The 21314-nt window shown below is 42.4% G+C and overlaps 1 pseudogene; it reads left to right on the top strand.

The window, feature by feature from the left end:
- The first annotated feature begins 13210 nt into the window (after positions 1-13210).
- On the top strand, positions 13211-14045 carry LOC147015639 (uncharacterized; annotated as a pseudogene).
- The last annotated feature ends 7269 nt before the right edge of the window (positions 14046-21314 follow it).

The following is a 21314-nucleotide window of genomic DNA, read 5'->3' as shown; positions in this document are numbered from 1 at the left end:
GCTTGTTCTTGTCACCTAACCAACTCTTTCACCTCGTTTTGTCACAAGTCGTCCACAACTTTTAGAGATAACATGTGATGCATCGTTTTTGGCCCCATCTCTCAATGGTGACGAATCGCTTGAAAAATTCTCCAATCTGGATCCGGATTCAGATCTTCACCAAAATTGAAACAATTAGTCCTTGTCACACACCCAACCTGTCCACCAAGTTTCATCCAAATCCACCTTCAACTCTTTGAGATATCATGCAATTTAATTTTTAGCCCCGTCTCAATGCTGAAGAATCAGTTAAAAATTAAATAATTATTGTGTCCAGATTTGAATTCGGATCTTCACCAAAATTTAATCAATTCTTCCTCGTGGCCCTCCCAATCTGTCCATCAAGTTTTGTGTGAATCCATCCATAACCTTTTGAGATACTGTGCTATATATCGTTTGTGGCTGTTTCAATGGTGAAGAATTACTTTAAAATTCTCAGATCCGGATCTGGATTCCGATCTTCACCAAATTTAGGGTTGCTGTCCTTGTGCAGTCACCTACAAACGCAAAAAAAATTCGAAACGATTGGTTGAAGACTGTGGCCAAAAATCGTGTGACAAACAAACAGACAAGCCGGTAGGCGGCCATGGGTCGCCGAGCATCCAATGAACTTTGACCCCTGATCTGAGTTAATCTAGTACTAAGTATTTTCGAAATTGCAATCGAATCGGTTAACCTGTGTATGAGCAAGGGGGCATTGAATGGTAATTTTACCCGAAAAATGCACTCATTGACCTTTGGCCCCTGACCTAGTCGAGATAGGTCAATATGTCCTGAAGCAAAGTTGTAGTACTCATTGAGTACTATGTACCTTCGAAGTTTCATTTGTATCGGTTAATCCGTGTCGGAGCAAGGGTGCCTTGAATGGTAATTTTGCCCGAAAAATGCACTTATTGACCTTTGACCCCTGACCTACTCGAGATAGGTCATTATGCAAATGAGCAAAGTTGTAGTACTCATTACATTCTATAAGCATGTAAAGATTCATTCGATTCAGTTCAAACATCTTGGAGCTAGTGTACTTTGAATTTTCAGCGGGAATGCTCAACGGCCATCGGACACCCAAGTTGAGAGGGTTACCATTTGGAAACTATAAGATATCGAGAAAATGGATATCATATAGCGGATAGCGAATCACCTTAAGATTATGCATACCAAATCTCATCGAGTTCCATCTACTGATAACTACTCGGTATCAATTTGAATGAAAAGTACCGAAAATGCGGTTTGATATCGGAAATCCCCAAAGTTCGAGGGGGTACGGTGGGTGAATAAAGATATGAATCGAAAATCCGGCTTGATCGTTTGTGCACAATGCATTCCAGATGATTAGTGTGAATTTTCATGACCATCCCACCATAACCCTAGGAGGAGTAGCATTTGGCGCGAAGGCACCTCCAGCTCTCGCATATTATCGATTTTTGCCCTTTGACCCCTGACCTAAGCAATATCGGTCAATATGTCCCCAGGCAAAGTTGTAGTACTCATTGCGTGCTATGAACCTGCAAAGTTTCATTCGGATCGATGCACTCACCTGGTCGCTAGGGGGTCTTCAATTTTCGCCAATTTTCGGGCATACCCCATTTGTGGGGGGCGCTGTGGGTAAACTATTCCATATATCACAAAAACCGGAAGATATTTGGTAGAGCATCACCTGTAGATGATGCATGCCAAATTTCATAAGCCTACGTGGGATAATGGCTTTCGGAATTGATTTCGTGTGAACGGTACCGATTTTGAAGGTTTTTCGGCTGTTGCTAGGGAACCAAAGCGTCCATAGCAACCATCACAATTTCCATGCACTATGTCATAAGATGTACCTACCACCTGAGTTTGGTCAAAATCGGCCCACATTTACTACCAATTATGCTGATGACAAACGAACAAACATCCAAACAAACAGACAGAATTACTGACAATAAGGCTCACCTATTTCGGCGACCCAACAAACAGACAAATGCTACAGATTAACATACTTGGCAAAAAAAAAATTTGGTCAATTAACTAACAGACAAACAGACAGAAAGGGGTGAAAACATAACCTCCTTCACCTTCAGTGGTAGAGGTAATTAGCTCAGGTGCAACCAATCACCTTCAAAATCACACACCAAGTTCATTGGCCTCCACCTGTGTTAAATTGGTGTGATACTGATTATTTCAGAATAAAATCAGCTGTTCCTGTGGGTTTCTTCTGCTGGGAAGCGCATTTCACAACAGACTCAACCTTGAGCACCATGGAGCTTTTAAAATATCTGGGATAAAGTGATGGAAAGGCAAAGATCAGGAGGATGGGTATAAAAATGTTTGAAAGGCCTTGAATATGCCTTGCAGCACAGTCACGGCGATCATTAAGAAGTGAAAGGCATATGGTACCACCAAGACCCTGCCTAGGTCAGGCCATCCCTCCAAAATGGATGACAAAGCAAGGAGGCGACTAATCAGAGAGGCTTCCAAGAGGCCAATGGCAACTTTGAAAGAGCTACAGGTCTTCATAGCAAAGACTGGTCACTGTGTGCATGTGACAACAATATCCCAAGCACTCCACAAGTCTGGCCTGTCTGGTAGAGTGCCAAAAAGGAAGCTATTACTCAAAAAAAATCCTACCTTCAGTCCCATTTTAGGTATGCAAAAAACCACTTCGGAGATTCTGAAGCCATGTGGAAAAACGGTTTGGTCTGATGAAACCAAGAAACCAAGATGGAACATAAACTTATACGATGACATTTCTAAAGAAGTGATCTTTTCACTGTTTGGTAATGATAACCCACGATTATATCTGAAAGGGTGAAAGAGCTGAGGTTTAATTGAAATTACCATATTTACACTTACACAAGTCCTGAATGCAAAAAGACACAAAGAGAAGGAATGACACAAAAGTGTTCTGAGATAACAAACATTTCCTTTTTAGCTCAGCTGGACTTCAGTCAGGTGAGCTTATGTGATTGAGCAGTGTCCATAGGTGAGGGAATGAATGAGTGAGTCAATCAGTTCCTAAACACTTCGGTCATTATTGCTTGAACCAAACACACAATTGTGATGAAACTTGGCCAAAAGCTTCATATCTGATGCCTAACGAAGGTATATTGACCGCATCAAAATCTGTGCTGATTAAGAGGTTCCACGGGGGGGGGGGAGTTGGGAGGAGAGTTTACCCCCCCCCCACCAAAAAAAATACGGATTTGCTCTCTTCTTCGAAACCACACACACAATTTCGATGAAATTTGAACACAACCTTCATCACCCATGATGTACCAAGGTTTGCTCATGGCATTAAAAAAAAATCAGGGTCGAAGGGGGGTTTGAGTGACTTGCTTGTGATCCAGGTGTGCTTCAGGTGGTTCTAATATTCTGCTCCAATTCTGATCTGTCAATCTGCTTCTGATCTGACAACCAGATTCTGATGTTCTGCCTCTATTCTGATGTTAATATAATACCATGTATAATGCATATACGGATCATTAATGATTTGAGAGATTGCAGCAGGCTGGAACACTTTAACACAAGCCTCCCTTTGTGTCTCTTTTATACACGGTATCCGTTCCCTCACCCAGGGATGCACCACACTTCTGCGGCATTGAGAGGCCACATGTGCACTTGCGCTCTTTCAAGAGAACAAATGATCCACGCGCGCAGGCATGAGCAATTCCACCATAATATGCATTAAGACTCATCTTTGGAGCCTCATTCAATGCTGCACTTTTCCCCTGGAGTGTCGAATGGAAGCAGTGAGTGGGTAAAATGCAGTCATAAACACATTGGCGGAATTATTTCTTCTGGAGTGATACATCAGAACCGGAGCAGAAAGAGAACTCTTTTCCTCCTCCTTTAACCAGTTCTTCAAGAGCCAGCCACCGAAGATGTAATGGACCTTCACAAAATGGTCATAAAAGGAAAATGTTCAGCATCTCGGAGCAGTTTTGTGGGTTTTTTCCCTCTTTGTGTCTCCTCCTCCTCCTCCTCCTCCTCCCACCCCTCTTTCCCACTCCTCAGCCGATTGTGTAAGTGTAGTAATAAAAAAAAGTTAATTTATGCTTTGTTCCCCTTTTTTAGGATCATACTCTTGGTGTACTGAGATGTTGCTTTGAAAAATATCTCCTCCACCCCGACAAGGATACTGCATGTTAATATTTTCATTGTCAGTCACGTTAATTCGATCCACAAAGCACATCAAGCTGCTCAGGATAGCTAAGGCCTGTGACTGGTACTTTGTGACAAACATCAGCAAAACATTTCACAGCTATAGCTCTCAGTGCACCTGTTTCTTTGTGTATTTTCAGTCAATGTAGACTGTTCAGAAAGTTGGCACGGTGTTTCTAGGCAGGTGCAACCACAAGGCGAACTAGGCAGTCGCCGAGAGTGACAAAGTTTTGGGGGCGGCAAAAAACCTGAATGAATGAGAAGGGCACTCGGTAGAATGCATACCTCCACCCTGTAATACCTGATCCACGAGAACATAACTGGCCCAATATATTTTTGAGATATTGTGCTATATATCGGTTTAGCCCGATCTCTCAATGGAGAAGAATCACTTAAAAAATGCTCGTTGTTGGATCCAGATCCGCATCCAGATCTTCACCAAAATCTAATCAGTTCGTCCTTGTCACACACCGAACGTGTCCACAAAATTTCATCCGGATCCATCCAAAACTTTTTGAGATATCCTGTACACAGACAAACAAACAAACAGACAGAAAGGGGTGAAAACATAACATCCTTCACTTTCGGTGGGGAGGTAATTATTCATGAAATTACATCAATAAACAAGTAGACGCCACCAGTGGGAAATGAAAAGTGTCTATCTACTGATATACATCCCCGACATCTATGAAGGACACGATAGATGTAAGTGTTGGGGCCTCGGTTCAAATAATAGCTCATGTTGAAGGAATTTTTATTTTATTCAAATTAATGTTGGAAGCATTCAGGCTCATGTTGTTGAGTGCTGTGGGCAGGACGGCATGGCTGGCTTTGGCAGTTATGACACAAAATAGATGGCACACAGGCCAGTGGTCATGGTTGGTAACGCAGGCAGGTGATGATTGTACAGGACGACAAGGCCGTCACAGCCTGGCAGTTAGGTTATACAGGCCAGCAGGCCGATGATGTGGCCAGCAGATTGATGATATGGCCGGAAAGTAGGGGCCTTCAAGCAGGCAAGACAGCCGGCTTCACCCAAATCTGTCCTAACCTAATTTATCTCCCCACCTGATCTATTTATTTGCCCACATACTCTCGGTCCCTCTAAACAAGTGATTCTCAACCAGGGGTAAATTACCCCCTGGGGGTAAAAATTTACACGGCAGGTGGTAAATATATCACACATGAAAATGAAGTTATGATGATTTTTTTTTTTTTAGCAAATTCAGACAAAATCAATAACACTTATCGTTGTGATGTGAGACAGACAACACAGAATACATTATAACATTCAGACTCTCACATTCTATACAAATTATTCTATACAGACTCAAAAATCAATCCCCCCCACCGCAATTTTCTCCCTTTTTTTTCTTTTTTCTTATGAAAAATATGTTTTTGAGGGTCAGGAATTGATTTTTAGCCTTATTTTTTCGTTTTAACTAAGTTTTTACCTAATTTTTTTGCACCTGGCCAACAATAGATAATTTTTTGGACAAAATTGTACATATGTATTTGTGTATATAATTATTATAATATATATATATATATATATATATATATATATATATATATATATATTCATTTCAAATTTAAGTTAGAGGTTAGGGTTAAGTTAGGGTGAAATACTCACTCAAATGCTTTTTTTAAAATTTAAGTTAGGGTGAAATACTCACTCAAATGCATTTTTTAAAATTTAAGTTGGGGTGAAATACTCACTCAAATGTATTTTTTTTTACTTAAGTTAGGGTGAAATACTCACTCAAATGCATTTTTTAAAATTTAAGTTGGGGTGAAATACTCACTCAAATGTATTTTTTTTTACTTAAGTTAGGGTGAAATACTCACTCAAATGCATTTTTAAAAAATTTAAGTGAGGGTGAAATACTCACTCAAATGCATTTTTAAAAAATTTAAGTTAGGGTGAAATACTCACTCAAATGCATTTGTTTTAATATTTAAGTTAGGGTGAAATACTCAATCAAAAGCATTTTATAAAAATTTAAGTTAGGGTGAAATAGTCACTCAAATGTATTTGTTTAAATATTTAAGTTAGGGTGAAATACTCACTCAAATGCATTTTTTTGAAATTTAAGTTAGGGTGAAATACTCACTCAAATGTATTTTTTTAAATATTTAAGTTAGGGTGAAATACTCACTCAAATGCATTTTTTTTAACTTAAGTTAGGGTGAAATACTCACTCAAATGCATTTATTTAAAATTTAAGTTAGGGTGAAATACTCACTCAAATGTAAGTTAAGGCCCAGTCACACCTTGACGTTTTAGCCAGCAATGGCAACGTATTAAAATGTATGTAAAACGCTGGCTTACGTTGAACTTTTGATGTTTTTTTTAAAGATTCGGAGGTATTCATAACGACTTGGTCTTATGCATAACGTATAAGTAACGGACACAGAACGTTTCGTTGTGTTATAGATAACTTATACCAACGAATGCTGAACCTGTTGTCAGCCTTCACAACCTATGCCCAACGATAGTCGAACTTATACATAGCGCGCTGCACGCATCGCCGACGATGACGTGGCGTAGGTTATGAAAGGGCTGCCGCACAACGATTCAAATCATAACTGCCGCAGAAATGGAAGTATGAACATCGCAGTCACACCTTGGCGATCTTGCCAGCGTATGCCGACCTCTGAAAAATGCGTCTAAAACGCTGGCGCACGTCGAATACGGTCTGGGTAAGTTTGGTATACGTGAATAGAACGCTAAAGTATGCTATCATACGTCGTATTAAATGGAGTAGGTCTTGTAATTTTAAACATGTTGAAAATTTTACGACGTACTTGCCGTATGACACACGCTCCGCATGCGATGGGAATAAGTTGTACGCACGATATGCGATCGGTGACCCACATCGACACACGTTACTTGTAAGGTGCTCATAAGTCGAAACACGTCAAGGTAATGGTTAGCGTCAGTGTTCCAGACTCTCGTTTTTTTTTCTTCGGTATGACGTTCAGTGTACAGTGCAGTTATGATTTAAATCGTTGAGCGGCAGCCTATTAATTATATTATGTTATAACCCCACGAGAAATCGAAGTGTCAAAATCACCATTATACTGAAGGAAGGAAGAAAACCCCCCCCCCCCAAAAAACCCAGGGAGTCTGGAACACTGACGCTAACCATTACCTTGATGTGTTTCGACTTATGAGCACCTTACAAGTAACGTGTGTCGATGTGTGTCACCGATCGCGTAACGTGAGTAAAACATGTTACTCATAGGTTAGAAATAAGTTTCGGGTACGCTAAACATTACGTCGACGTGTTTCGACTTATGAGTAACTTACAAGTAACGTGTGTCGACGTGTGCAAACGATCGCGTGACGTGCCTACAACTAATGGCCAGCGTTATGCGGAACGTGTGAGTCATACGCTGGCATAAGTCTTAAAATTTCAAGCATGGAAAATTTGAGGACAACCGAAAAGTACAACGTTTAAAGCCAGCGTACAACGACGTATGGCAGTGTTTTTCAGCGTGCTCTCAATGTTATTAAAACTTACCCATAACGTATTCAACGTGTACCAGCGTTTTAGACAAATTTTCCAAAAATCGGCATAAGCTGGCTAAAACGTCAAGGTGTCTCTGGGCCTTTAGGATTAAATACTCACTTAAATGCATTTATTTAAAATTTAGGTTCGGGTTAATTATTCAAAAAAATACAAATACGTGTGTATGTATTTTGAAAATTGATAAACCTCAGAGAGAGAGCGAGAGAGAGAGAGAGAGAGAGAGAGAGAGAGAGAGAGAGAGAGAGAGAGAGAGAGAGAGAGAGAGAGAGAGAGAGAGAGAGAGAGAGAGAGAGAGAGAGAGAGAGAGAGAGAGAGAGAGAGAGAGAGGTAGAGAGAGGGGTAGAGAGAGAGAGAGTTTGAGAGAGGGGTAGAGAGAGAGGTAGAGGTAGTCTTGATCCCGTCCGGTTTTCGTTCTGGACATGTACACTCAGACATAATCAATGTCCGTAGGCATGTGTGTGCGTGTATGTTTGTGCGTGTGTGTGTGTGTGTGTGTGTGTCTATGTGTGTGTGTTTATGCCTCAGTGTCTGCTGTGTGTGTATCCAATTCATTATTATTTAAAAAATCAATTTCATTTTTCAGTGAATGGAAAAATGTTATATTATATTTAATTCATGATTATTTCTTTTCAGATTTTGGCATGCTAAAAAGCATACATACCTGGATTCATATGTACAATATGGCTTTGACTTCATTGCTGAAGATGGCGTGGATGAGCCTCAGTGTCTGCTGTGGTCAAAAGTTCTTGGAAATGGCTCATTGAAACCTTCAATACCAAAACAGCACCTGGAAGCTTCACATCCTGCCATGCATCTGATGACCACGCTACCTTTGAGGCAAAGAGAGCAAGGTTTAGGGCTGCAGGAACACTGCCCAAACATGGCTTCGTATCTCACACGAAACCAATGCTTGCAGCTTCCGATCACGTAGCACAGCGAATAGCAAAGGCAAAGAAACCTCACGACCTTGCCGAGATGTTGATTAAACCTTGTGCCTCAGACATGGTTGAACATGTATGTGGGAAAGAAGCAAAGCGGAAGATTCAAGACATTCCCCTTTCTAATGACACAATTCATCGACGTATTAGTGAAATGTCTCAAGATATTTGTCAACAAGTTATTGAACAGATCAAATCTAGCCCAAGAAAAATTTCTTTTCAACTTGATGAATCTTGTGATGTTGCTAATTTTTCACAACTGCTTGTTTTTGTCTGGTACATATGTGGAAAAGAACTGAAGGATGAATTTCTCTTCTGTGAAACTCTCCAACAAACCACAAAGGCTGCTGACATAATGCAGAAAATAGAAGACTTCTTTGAAAGGATCAATCTCACATGGGACATAGTTGGTTCAATTTGTACTGATGGAGCCCCGGCCATGACGGGAGTTGGATCAGGCTTCACTGCACTTGAAAAATAAAAGGCACCCCATGTCATAACAACGCATTGTGTTCTTCACAGATATGCATTAGCTGCGAAAACCCTTCCTGAAAATCTGAAAATGGTTTTGCAGAAAATTATTGAGGCTGTTAATTTCATTTGTGCCCGAGCACTGAATCACCGCTTGTTCAAAGCTTTTTGTGTTTTTGTGATGATATGGGCTCTGAGCATTAAATTATTTTGCTTCATACTGAGATGAGGTGGCTCTCACATGGACTTAGTGTTAACTGTGTGTTTGAGGTCCGTACTGAGGAAGAGATTTTTCTTCGTGACCGGGATTCAAAGCTGTGGGAGAAGTTTTCTGATTCAAAGTTCATCGCCTCTTTAGGGTACCTCTCACATATATTTACCCATCTTAACCAAGTCAACAAACAACTCCAGGGAAAATCAGTAACCATTGTTGAAGCAGGTGAAAAGATGAAAGCATTGCAGACAAAGCTGGATTTATGGGCACGAAGAGTTCATCAAAAAATATTTGCAACTTTTCCAAACTTGGATGAGGCCATTAGAGAAGAACCTGGTGTGGTACCTGAAATAAATGAAGACATCACAGCACATTTGAACATCTTGAAGCATCACTTCACTGGCTACTTTCCAGAGGACATGATACCTACCGAAAGATGGATATTAAGACCTTTTACCACTGATCTGTTAGAAATGAGAGATGACAACCGAGCAAAAGAGGAGCTGATTGATCTTCAGTCCTCTGCTAGTCTTAAGGAAGCATTTGATAGAGTTGGTGTTGATTTCTGGATTTAACTCACAGATTCAGTCCCACTTCTTACTCAACAAGCCTTCAAAGTGCTTGTTCCCTTTGTCACCACATATCAATATGAATCAGATTTCTTCACTTTAGTCACAATGAAGACAAAGGCAAGGAACCGCCTGAAAGCCGATGGCGACATGAAGGTCGCGTTGTCATCAACAGCTCCTCAAATAAATAAAGTGGTTGACTCAATGAATCAGCAGAGTTCCCACTGATAATGCTGCTGGTATTTTTGTTTGATCTTATTTGATATAAGTGGACTGTATGGTTTTTTTTCGTTTATCAAAGTTTATTTTGTGCAAAACCTTAATCATAAAGTTGTTCCATCTTCTGTTTTTTCTGTGCCTCTATGCCAGATATGCATTTTTTTGCATGAGAGCAAGGGGGTAAATGGCATAATACATCAAGCCGAGGGGGTAAATGACAGAGGAAGGGTTGAGAATCACTGCTCTAAGCTATATTAACCCCTGGTTCTTCTCTAGAACTGCAGAAGTTTTATTGATACTAATGTTTAAAAGATCCCATAGTGTTATTCCCATGGTGACGTTAAAGATCCTATGATCGCGAAGAGTAGGCAAGCTATCGCTGGGAACTTGAATAAAGTACAAATACCTGCCTTAGCCAGCAGAGGGAATTGCATCAGCAGAACACCTGTGCCCTCAGCCAATGATGCTACCCTGCAGCCTTGTGCTACCTATGAACGAATAAGAAGATAATAAGTGCAAATTGTCATTTCACTGGCTCAGAAGAACTTCAAAAGTTGTGCAATTAAATATAATGCCAATATATGGAAATATTTTCAGGTTGTTCATCGCTGTTGGGAAAATTAAGTGGAAACTATTAGCATAAAGCGTGCAGTTGTGTGCGTGTCATGAAATTCCAGTGACTCAAAGAGAATGTGTTACAACTCAGTGAGATATTAATTAAACTGAAATGGGATCTTCTCAGTGATTTTCTCCTCTGTTGGCTCTGACTTCATGGAGACTGGGAAAAGGGGATAAAGTCATTCAATGAGTATAACTTCTGGCTTCAGAAATAAGTCCAAAAACATTCAAATAATTGCTAAACTGCAATCCTGATGTTATAATAATAGATTAACAGGTTTAGCAGATGATGATGATAAATATTTTACATTGGAAGTACACAATTAAGGAACAAGAAAAAGAGCAAGCAGAGATTACAGACCCTTGCCAGAACTTGTTTTGTGTGATGTTTGTGTAGTTTTGTGTAGTGTACATATTGTGTGGTGCTGGTGTATTGGTGTGCAACGTAATTAATGAGACATACCGAGAACTGCCACTTTATAACTGCTGTCAGTGATGATCGGGTACTAAGATGTCATACATTGATGCAACCCTGCTTTGAATGGACACTTGACCCTGACCCATGATGTTTATTATTATTCAATTGAATTCAGAATTGGATGAAAATAAATTCAAATCAAATGGAAGACCAAGTAGGTACAGTCCTGCATTGATTGGAGTAATCAGAAGGAATCCAAACAAGGAAAAAGCAAAGATGAAATTAACAGGAAGCTGGATAGGATTTAGGTTTTAGCTGCTACTCTACCCCCAAATCAATCCAGGCACAGCCAAGAGAGAGCTTTTTTCCAAAAAGTATTACAAAATCAAAAATAACCCAGATTAAAAATAATAATAATATTTCTGGCTGCCAGACCATGCATCCGATCAGGTTGAAATATATATATATATATATATATATATATATATATATATATATATATATATATATATATATATATATATATATATATATATATATATATGACCACTACATCATAATTGTGAAGTTTCACGTTGATTGATGAAGTTGTTCAAGAGAAAGAAATTAAAAAAAGATTTTTGCCTAATCCAACATTGCTGCCAGATCATGTGACCTATCAATTATTCGTGAATACCCTGGTATCACCAATGCTTGGTGAACAAGTGCTGTGTGAAGTTTCTCCTTGATCTGTCCAGCCATTCTGGAGAAGATTTTTTTTATAGGTTTTAGGGTAAATCCAATATGGCTGCCAAACGATGTGAAGGCCCTGTCACACCTTGACGATTTAGCCAGCATATGCCGACGTATGAAAAATTTGTCTAAAACGCTGGCACACGTCGAATATGTTATGGGTAAGTTTTGTATACGTTAAGAGCACGCTGAAGCATGCTGGCATACGTCGTAGTACGCCGAGCTCGTCGACAAATTTTAACATGCTCAAAATTGTTTGACGTATGCCGGCGTATGACTCACACATTCTGCATACGCTGGCCATAAGTTGTAGGCAAGTTACGTGATCGTTGACACACGTCAACACACGTTACTTGTATGTTACTCATAAGTCGAAACATGTCGAGGTAATGTTTAGCGTACCCGAAAGTTATTTCTAACCTATGAGTAACGTGCTTTGAACCTATGTGTAACGTATCTCCAACGCATATTGACGTATGTAGACGAATTTGACATCTTCCGGACGGCCACGGAACTTACTGAACGTGTTTCTAACTTACAGCTACCGTATACTGGCATATTGGCAGCGTTTAGGGGAATAGGTATATAAAAATGGAGTTCACAGGAGGAACCCGTCAGTGTTCCAGACTCCATGGTGAGTACATGTCCATGTCATCCGAGAGATGGAGGATCTGGAAAGGCTGAGACGACAATACCTACTACCTGTCCTCCAACATCAACATGACCTCATCGATTTGACACTGTACCAGTTGCGTGCCAATAGAGCCAGGAGAAGAAGAGGTGAACGGAGGAGAAGGAACTGGGTGAGACAATGGATCAGGAGGCGATGGCATTTTGGCATGTATGACCAGTTCATGGTGGAACTCCGTAACGAGGACCATGCATCCTTCACCAACTTCCTGCATATGCCTCCAGCGATGTTTGACGAGCTGCTAGCCAGAGTGGGTCCAAGGATAACCAAGCAGTACACCTTCTACAGGGATCCGCTTGAGCCTGGCATGAGGCTGGCACTGACTTTGCGTAACCTTGCCTCTGTAAACAAGTAAGCCTCGATGAAGTTCGGATGGAGGGTCCCTCATCACACCCAGTCCCGAGTGGTCAGAGAAGTCTGTTAAGCCATTATTTACGAATACGTGGATGAGGTGCTGGTTTGCCCAACTACTCCTGATGGTTGGCGCGCCATAGCTGACAAGTTCTTCCAACGATGGAACTTTCCCCATACATGTGGGGCACTTGACGGGAAGCACGTGGCCTGCCGCTGAGCTCCAAAGAGTGGGTCCCAATACTTCAACTACAAAGGATTCTACTCCACTGTTCTGATGGCGCTTGTGGATGCTGACTACAAATTCATTTGGGCAGATGTCGGCGGTACTGGATCAGCATCAGATGCACAGATATACAATGACTGTGAGCTGAAGGAATGTGCTGAAGATGGTACCCTTGGGTTCCCTGACCCTGAGCCTCTTCCAAACGACAACCAGGACGTGCCTTACTTCTTTATCGGTGACGATGCTTCACCTTACAACCAACCATGATGAAGCCATACAGCCTCCGGGGTCTGACGAATGAACAACGCATCTTCAAATACAGGCTTAGCCGAGCAAGGAGGTTAGTAGAAAATACATTCGGCATCCTGGCTAACAGATTCCAGGTTCTGCTAAGAACCATGCAGCATCACCCCTCCACTGTCAAGCTCATTGTCAAAGCATGCGTGATCCTGCACAACCTCATGAGGACCAGGTAATTCATGTTTACATAGCATATATTATACAGTATACAATGCAATTTAACTTTTAGCCTATGCTTATAAAAATTATATGATTTACCTTAAATGTTATATGTATCATTATATTACTTTTTATTGTACAGCGCATTAGAATATATATTTTTATTATAGGTGCGCTTTATAAGTAAATAAAATAAAATTCAAATTCCAGGTACCCAGGACTACAGAACCAGCAGTTTGACCCGGCAGAAAATGAGAAATGTGACCTTGTTCCATGAGCATGGCGAGAGGGACATCACTTGGAGGATACACAGACAGCTACTGGCCCCAACACTGCCTCCAAGGACGGAAAGAAACAGAGGAATCTCCTCAAGCACTGGGTTAACTCCCCAGCTGGCGCAGTTCCGTGGCAAGATAGGATGATTTAGATATTTGTATGACTGCATTGTTCAGGCAATAAAAGACCTCAGAGACAGTAACATTCCTCTTGAAATGAACATCGTTTCATTGATTTACAAAGGATAAAGACATAAGGGATAAGGCCATAATTTATTGGCTGCTCTTAGAGCACCCTTATTCTGGACATTTCCATGTCTGTCTGTCCGCGAAACTTTGGTCAAGCCTAGGGGCTAAACCACTCAACCGATTCCAATGAAATTTGGTAGGTAGGACCAATATTTCTGGGAATCGTGTGCTTTCGAATATGGGACCCCGGGCCCTCGCAACGGCATAGCAACGGCAGTGGTCTTTTGACCTTTAAAGTGGTCAAAAAATCAAAAATAAATAAATCGAAAAATCGAAGCTTAGACAAGTGGTTCCCAAGTTCTGTGCGCAATCTATCTCGCTCCCTTCATGCCAATTTACAGCCCTAACAAAAAATATTTGTAGGAGGAGATAGGTTTTGGGCGAGTACATGTCGAACATTTCAGAAACGGCTAATTGCGAATATCTCTAAGAGAAAGTGTCTGATTTTGATGAAACTTGGGTGAAATGTGTACAATGTGGCTCGCATGTACACAAAAATGAATGGTTGCTATGCACACCTCCGTTGCTTAGCAACAGCTAAATACTTTATCGTACGTCGTACACTTATTACACTTATCACTTATCGTACACTTATTGTGGACCGTACAAAAACATCAATACCTCTGAAACTGGACCTCCGAGGGACCTGTTTTTTATGTGCCCAAGGAGAATGTCTTACAGCATCATATAAAAAAATAAAATCTTTAGCGAATAGATAAGTGGAATTACCAGGGCTGCCATTTATTAGAGTGTCTTTGGAAACATGCCTGAAATTTCACAAGGCGGGTTTCTGGGTGCAAACTAAGAGGGCTGTGATAATCATATTTATTGTGTTAAATTGATTGATAGCATGTACATGAATATCGGCAAGTCGTGTCGGCCAGCTTTCCATCTAGAGCGAGCAGCCATGTCACCTACCGGCTTGTTATTGTTCATTATTGTTTATGAATTAAATATTTTTAAAAATAACATCAACAAACATCAAGAGTTTGCTCAACTTTTATTCAGTGCTCTGAAAAATAATGGAACATGATAACACTGGTCAAACGTATATACAAAATGGCACAAACATGGCCAAAACAATGTCTCTGCTAATCTTGAGAAGTACACAACTGTCACTATCTGTATCTAGTTGTTCTTCTCTGGTGGTGGAGGTGTCTTCAGCTCCCCAGACGGGGTGCTTGCAGCAATAGGATCGCTGGACAGGTTGAGCATTCCTGAGAGTTCAGAGATTTTAAACATACTCTGACCGCTAGTGTCAAAGGCGCTTGGGCTCTGGTTCAGTACCTGGTCAGCTGAGCCTATAGCAGCAGATGCAGAGGCGTAGCTTGGCTGCTGCGTAATCAGGGGAGGAGGAAGCTGGAACCCATGTTGAGGGGGAGGAGGCATCATCCGCTGGCACTGTGGCTGCTGCTGTTGGTACTGTGGCTGCAGTGGCTGTTGCATGTACGGGTCCACATAGACATTTGTCTGTGAGCCCCAGGCTGACGCAGCCGGTGCCTTGTGTCTCCACATGTGGCGAGGTGGCTGGTACATCTCCGACGCCGTGTGGGTGTAGGTAGCTGGTGCTATACTTGTTCGCACGGAAGCAGGAGCAGGGACGGTGTGGACTATGGGAGGTTCTTCCTCATCACTCTCCTCATCTAACAGCTCACTGAGGATTGGGGTGAAGCGTGACCTTGCCTTCCGGAACCTGCGCTTAGACATGCTGAGCAGGATGTCACGCATGTAGTTGGTGAAGGCTACGGTGGCTGTGATGGGCTGAGGCTGTGCGAGAACTTTGAGGAGCTCCCCAGGCTCGTGCACCCTCTTCTGGAGTGACTGCAGCAACTGGTCATCATCGTGGCCACACTTCCCCTTGCCCTGTGAGGATGAATAGGGGACGGGAGGGCGTGCTGTCATCATCAACCATGAGCTCTGTACAGGCAACCTCGGCAGCCTCGTCAGCCTCGAGGTCCCCGCTGTGTGCTGCAATGGTTTCCTTTACCTGCAATTATGACAATTGATTAGTAAATTAAAAGGCAAAAATAAGAGGCAAATTCAATGATTTGTAGTAATCAATGAATAATTTGCTTAGAGATCTGTAGTACAGTAAAACTAATATAAATAAATTAGCGATACCCATGCACATGCATGGGATAGCAGTACAACGCAGCTGGTAGCAGACGACAGACCGTACACGGGGAATGATAAAAATACGCATTGTGCAAAATACAAGTGGTACTATGGAACGCCAAGACTTCCCAAACATTGCCGGCATGTCCGCTAAGTGCCACAGCAATTTCATAGGGATCGTGTGACGGCGAGCCGAGTTTTTAGTGTGCAAGCTTGGTATCATATTAGATATATTAGTATTGATATTAATGTGTTTATACCTACACTATTGACGGGCTCAGCACGATGGCAGAGAAGCCGAAGTTTGCCTTCACCCACTGCTCCCTCTCTGTCATTTCCCGGGCGCCGTCACCGCTCTTGTTCTTGTCGAGACGGGTGTGGGTGTCTCGCAGGGACTTTAACCACCCTTGGAGGTGCTCGACAGACTTCCCCATGGCCTTGCCTTGATCCTCCAAGAGCTTTGCCTTCTTGTCCACTCTCCAGTAGTCCGTCTTCTTGATGTCCCAGATGATGGCGTTCTCGCGAAGGAAATCGCACATGAGCTGCTCCTCTTGGAAATCAAGACAAAACTGTGTCTTCTTGGCCCTCTTCTTCGCAAGGGTTGGCTGAGAGGAGGTGGAGGCCACGCACGCAGCTATCGATGCCACTGACGATGCCCAAGAGGCGTTGGAGCATCCTCTCCGTCAGAGGGTGAGCGTGATGGGGAGGGTTTTGGTGATGATGGATCCTCTTTACGGCCACGGCCACGGCCAGGAGACTTCTTGGCAGCATTCTTCGAAGTTTTCTTCGGCATGACGATGATGTTGACACTGATGTCGAGCTTGATTATGATTAAAATCGTCCAGCGGCAGCGTCCATTTTAAATCGTTGAGTGGCAGCGATTTAAATCGTTGAGCAGCAGCTTATTAATAGTCTATGCCACGTGATCGTCGACGATATGCTGCCGCACGCCAGGCATTCGTCAGACTATCGTTGGGCATATGTTGTGAACGCCGACAACACGCTAAGCATTCGTTGGTATAAGTTATCTATAAGTTATCGAAACGTTCTGTGTACGTTACTAATACGCTATGCATGTGTCCAACTCGTTAGGAATATGCCAAAAACTTAAAAAACATCAATAGTTCAGCGTAGAAAACATTAAAAAAAGCCGAATAAAACTTCGAAGAATGCTGCCAAGAAGTCTCCTGGCCGTGGCCGTGGACGCGGACGCAAGGAGGATCCATCATCACCCACACCCTCCCCCATCACACTCACCTACTTATGGGCGTTGATTGGTGGGGGACGGGGGGGGACATTTCCCCCCACTTTTTATCAAGGGGGGGGGACAACATATTGATTGACCCTCCACTTTTTTCATTGAACGTAAGTTACATAACACAAAACGAGCTGCTCTAGTACAACCAAGCCGAGATGCTCCTCAAATACAAGAATAAATTTTTTAATCTCTATAATTCCAGCAATCTCTGTGTGCATGTTTGTCTGTGTGCATGTTTGGCTGTGTGCATGTTTGTCTGTGGGCATGTTTGTCTGTGGGCATGTTTGTCTGTTTCCATATTTGTCTGTTTCCATGTTTGTCTGTGTGCATGTTTGTCTGTGTGCATGTTTGTCTGTGGGCATGTTTGTCTGTTTCCATGTTTGTCTGTTTCCATGTTTGTCTGTTTCCATGTTTGTCTGTGTGCATGTTTGTCTGTTTCCATGTTTGTCTGTTTCCATGTTTGTCTGTGTGCATGTTTGTCTGCGACCGCCGTTTCTCGACAACCACTAGTCTGATATACTTGAAACTTGCCAGGCATATTGCTGGGGACCCGAGGATGTGCCTTTTCAAGGTTTGATATTAATCGGGAAAGTGGTTCCCAAGTTATGGTCTCCGTCCTCGCAAGCCGTTCGTGTCTGCTTTGGCTTTGGGAGTTGGACCAAACCGTTTCACGTAAATAGAGAGGGGGGGGGGGTTGCCCAATACAGAGCCTCTCTGGATCTTTACTTTTTGCCAAAAACAACAAAACAAAAAGAACCGTTAGTTTTATTGGTTTATTAGAGTTCTATTAAAGATGATAGGTTAACAATTCAACATTGAGAATCCGCGCTTCCCAAGCCATGGTCTCCCTCCGGCCAAGCGTCCATAGCGACGTCGCTTTTTGATCCTTCGATGTCGGCTCTTCCTATCATTGCGAAGCAGAATTCGCCAAGCGTTGGATTGTTCACGCACTAACAGGGAACATGACCTGGACATTTTGAGGTATGTTGGGACGTTTTCGGACTGTGTATCGTCATTTTATGAGTGTTTAAATAAATCGCGGCTTCATGGCCTGGAGCGCCACGCCTCGGATAGCGTTAGGCCGCAACGGCTCGGGGCCCCTTTAGCGACCAAAATAGTTTATTTCACCTTTCTAACTTATATCGCCGGATGCCTGATGTTATTACCTGCACGATGATGTGTGTGTTTAATTTTTGTGACTTTTCACCGTCGAGTTATAAGCCAATAAAGATTTCGCAGCCTGGTTTGCTGATTGAGATGGTGAAGCTTGTGCAGGATGACGCGATTTCGCTCTACCGGCTCGCACGAACCAACGGAAAGATATTTTGTCATTCTGTTTTCATATATCGCAGTCGATAACAGTGGCCTAAATCCCAACGTTGAAAACCGGGTGAAAATCAAAGGAAAGTGGGTATTTTGGCGACTAAATTAGCTTTGAATACTTGGGAAACAAAATAAAATGCGCTGATTCACTCGCTTTTGCGGCGGTTAATGTAAATAATTTTTTCATCGGTACTTGGACTTAGGGGAGGTATAGACCTACAAAACGAGAGGTATCATTCGGTCGTCGGACTTATGAGGATTAAATTATAGATTTTAAAAGGTAGCTGTTGAAAAATATGCAAAATTCACCTCAGCGGTTCGGACAAACGAACGGAAAATTATTTTTGATTTCTGTTCTCAGGTTATACAGTATCTAAAGGGTAGTAATGCGATTACCTCGAAAATCCGATTAAAAAGGCTTAGGCCTCGTTGCTTAGCCGTGGCTTGCAATTTTTACTCGGAAAAATAACGTTCCGGAAGGAATTTCTCTTCCGCCATCATCCGAATAATTTTCCGTTTGCACAAAGACAAAGACGAAGGATAGACCGACAGAATAAGGATAAAGGATAGACCGAATAAAAATGCCCTGTTACGCAAAAATAACCCGTATGATTCACATGTCAAAATTTATTCAACCAAAATGTAATTCCCTTCTCGTTTCATGGAGGATATGGATATCAGAAAGTTTTTCGCGACAGCATCAAGTAGCACATCCCCGACCACTCTCCTGGAGCAATCAAGTTCCCAGAAAGAGGTGGACGATTCAAAGGAGAAGATAGCAGAAAAGGGTGCATGTGCGAGTACTTGGCCTAATTTCTCAGATCAGCCTTTTCAACCTCATGATGTCAGTTGTATCCCAGTCCAAATACTGTCAAACCGAAAGTTGAAGTTTCAACAACAGTGGTTCAAAGATTTTCCGTGGCTTCATTTTGATCAGAGCATCGGCGGTGTACTCTGTCACACCTGTATGGACGCTTCGCGTGAAAAACTTACCGAACTTGCCCGCTGTGCAGAAGACGCATTTGTCTCAAAGGGCTTTCGGAACTGGAAAAGGGCTACAGAAAAATTCAGACAACACGAACGATCAAACACACATAGGCTTGTCTCTGAAAATCTGAAATGTCGCAGAAGTCAACCTGGTGTCCATGTGCAGCTGAGCTGCAAACTGCTAGAAGAGCAAAGATCTGCATGGTCAGCACTTCTGAAGATTATCACCTCACTGCAATATTTAGCCCGACAAGGTTTTGCAATTCGTGGGAAGGATGCCTCTGAAGGGAATTTCAAAGTGCTCTTACAGTTGCGGGTCGAGGATGATGCAAACCTCAAGACGTGGCTGTCAAGGAAGACGACGTTCACAAGTGGAGAAATTCAGAACGAAATTCTACAGTTGATGAGTCATGCCATCCTCAGAAATATCTGCAGTAACGTGAATGAAATGTCCTCTCAGTTCGGACTCATAACTGATGGAACGCAAGATATTCAGGGTAATGAGCAGGAGTCGGTGTGTGTGTGTGCTATGTGACTGATTCCTTTGATGTTAAAGAAGACCTCATCGGCCTCTAGAAAGTATCGTCAACAACAGGAGTATCACTTTGTAAGATGCTTCAGGATGTCCTAATTCGGTGTCAACTCCCCATTGAACACCTTAGCGCACAGACTTGTATTACGATGGGGCAAGCAACATGTCCAGAAAGTACAAGGGCTGTCGAGCACAGCCCAAAAAAACTCCAACCGCTGGCCAATTATGTTCACGGTGGAGCTCATGTCACCTAACTCATTACATCCAAAGCCCTACAAACTGCACCGTTCATAAGAGACGCCCTTGATTATGTCCAGGTACTCAGCAACATCTTCAACAACTCTGGAAAATTCAAGCATCTGTACTTGAATATCCATGCTGACGATGCTGACACTCCTTGCCCTACATGCCTGAGGCCAATTTGCCCACGCGTTGGTAAACTCGTTCTCCTGCCGTGAAATCAATATTGGATAACTATGAAGCGGTACTGGATGCCCTTCAACAAGCAAGTGATGACTTTGGTACGAACATGGCATCGCGAGCCAACGGTATTCGAAGCTGTCTTTCATCAGGAAAGTGTGTGTCTCGGTCTGTTTGCGTCATTGCCCGTTCTCCAATCCCTTGAATACCTCAATAAGGTACTTCAGGGTTCACAAGTTACCGTCTGATCTGCTTACTGCTGCAAAGGTAACTGTGCAGACTCTCCAATCTCCCCGTACCGACCAGACGTTTAAGGAGGTTTTCGAAGCAGCACAACAGAAGCTCCAGCAGTGCCAACTAGATCCAGTGACCTTCCCTCGTAAGCGCAAGCTTCCGAAGAGACTTGATGGAGGCACGCAGGAATACACTGCCAGTTCTGCAGAGGAGGTATACAGAGTTGAATTTTTCAAAGTCATCGACAGCGCATCCGAGAACTTGAACGAGTACTTCACATCCACCGACCTCATGGCGTATACG

This window comes from Eptatretus burgeri, chromosome 12 (genome assembly GCF_056783735.1).
Source record: "Eptatretus burgeri isolate ZD-2024b chromosome 12, Ebu_testis_v1, whole genome shotgun sequence".
NCBI lineage: Eukaryota > Metazoa > Chordata > Myxini > Myxiniformes > Myxinidae > Eptatretus > Eptatretus burgeri.
Note: the sequence above shows the minus strand (reverse complement) of the source record. Positions and strands in the feature narration are given on the sequence as shown.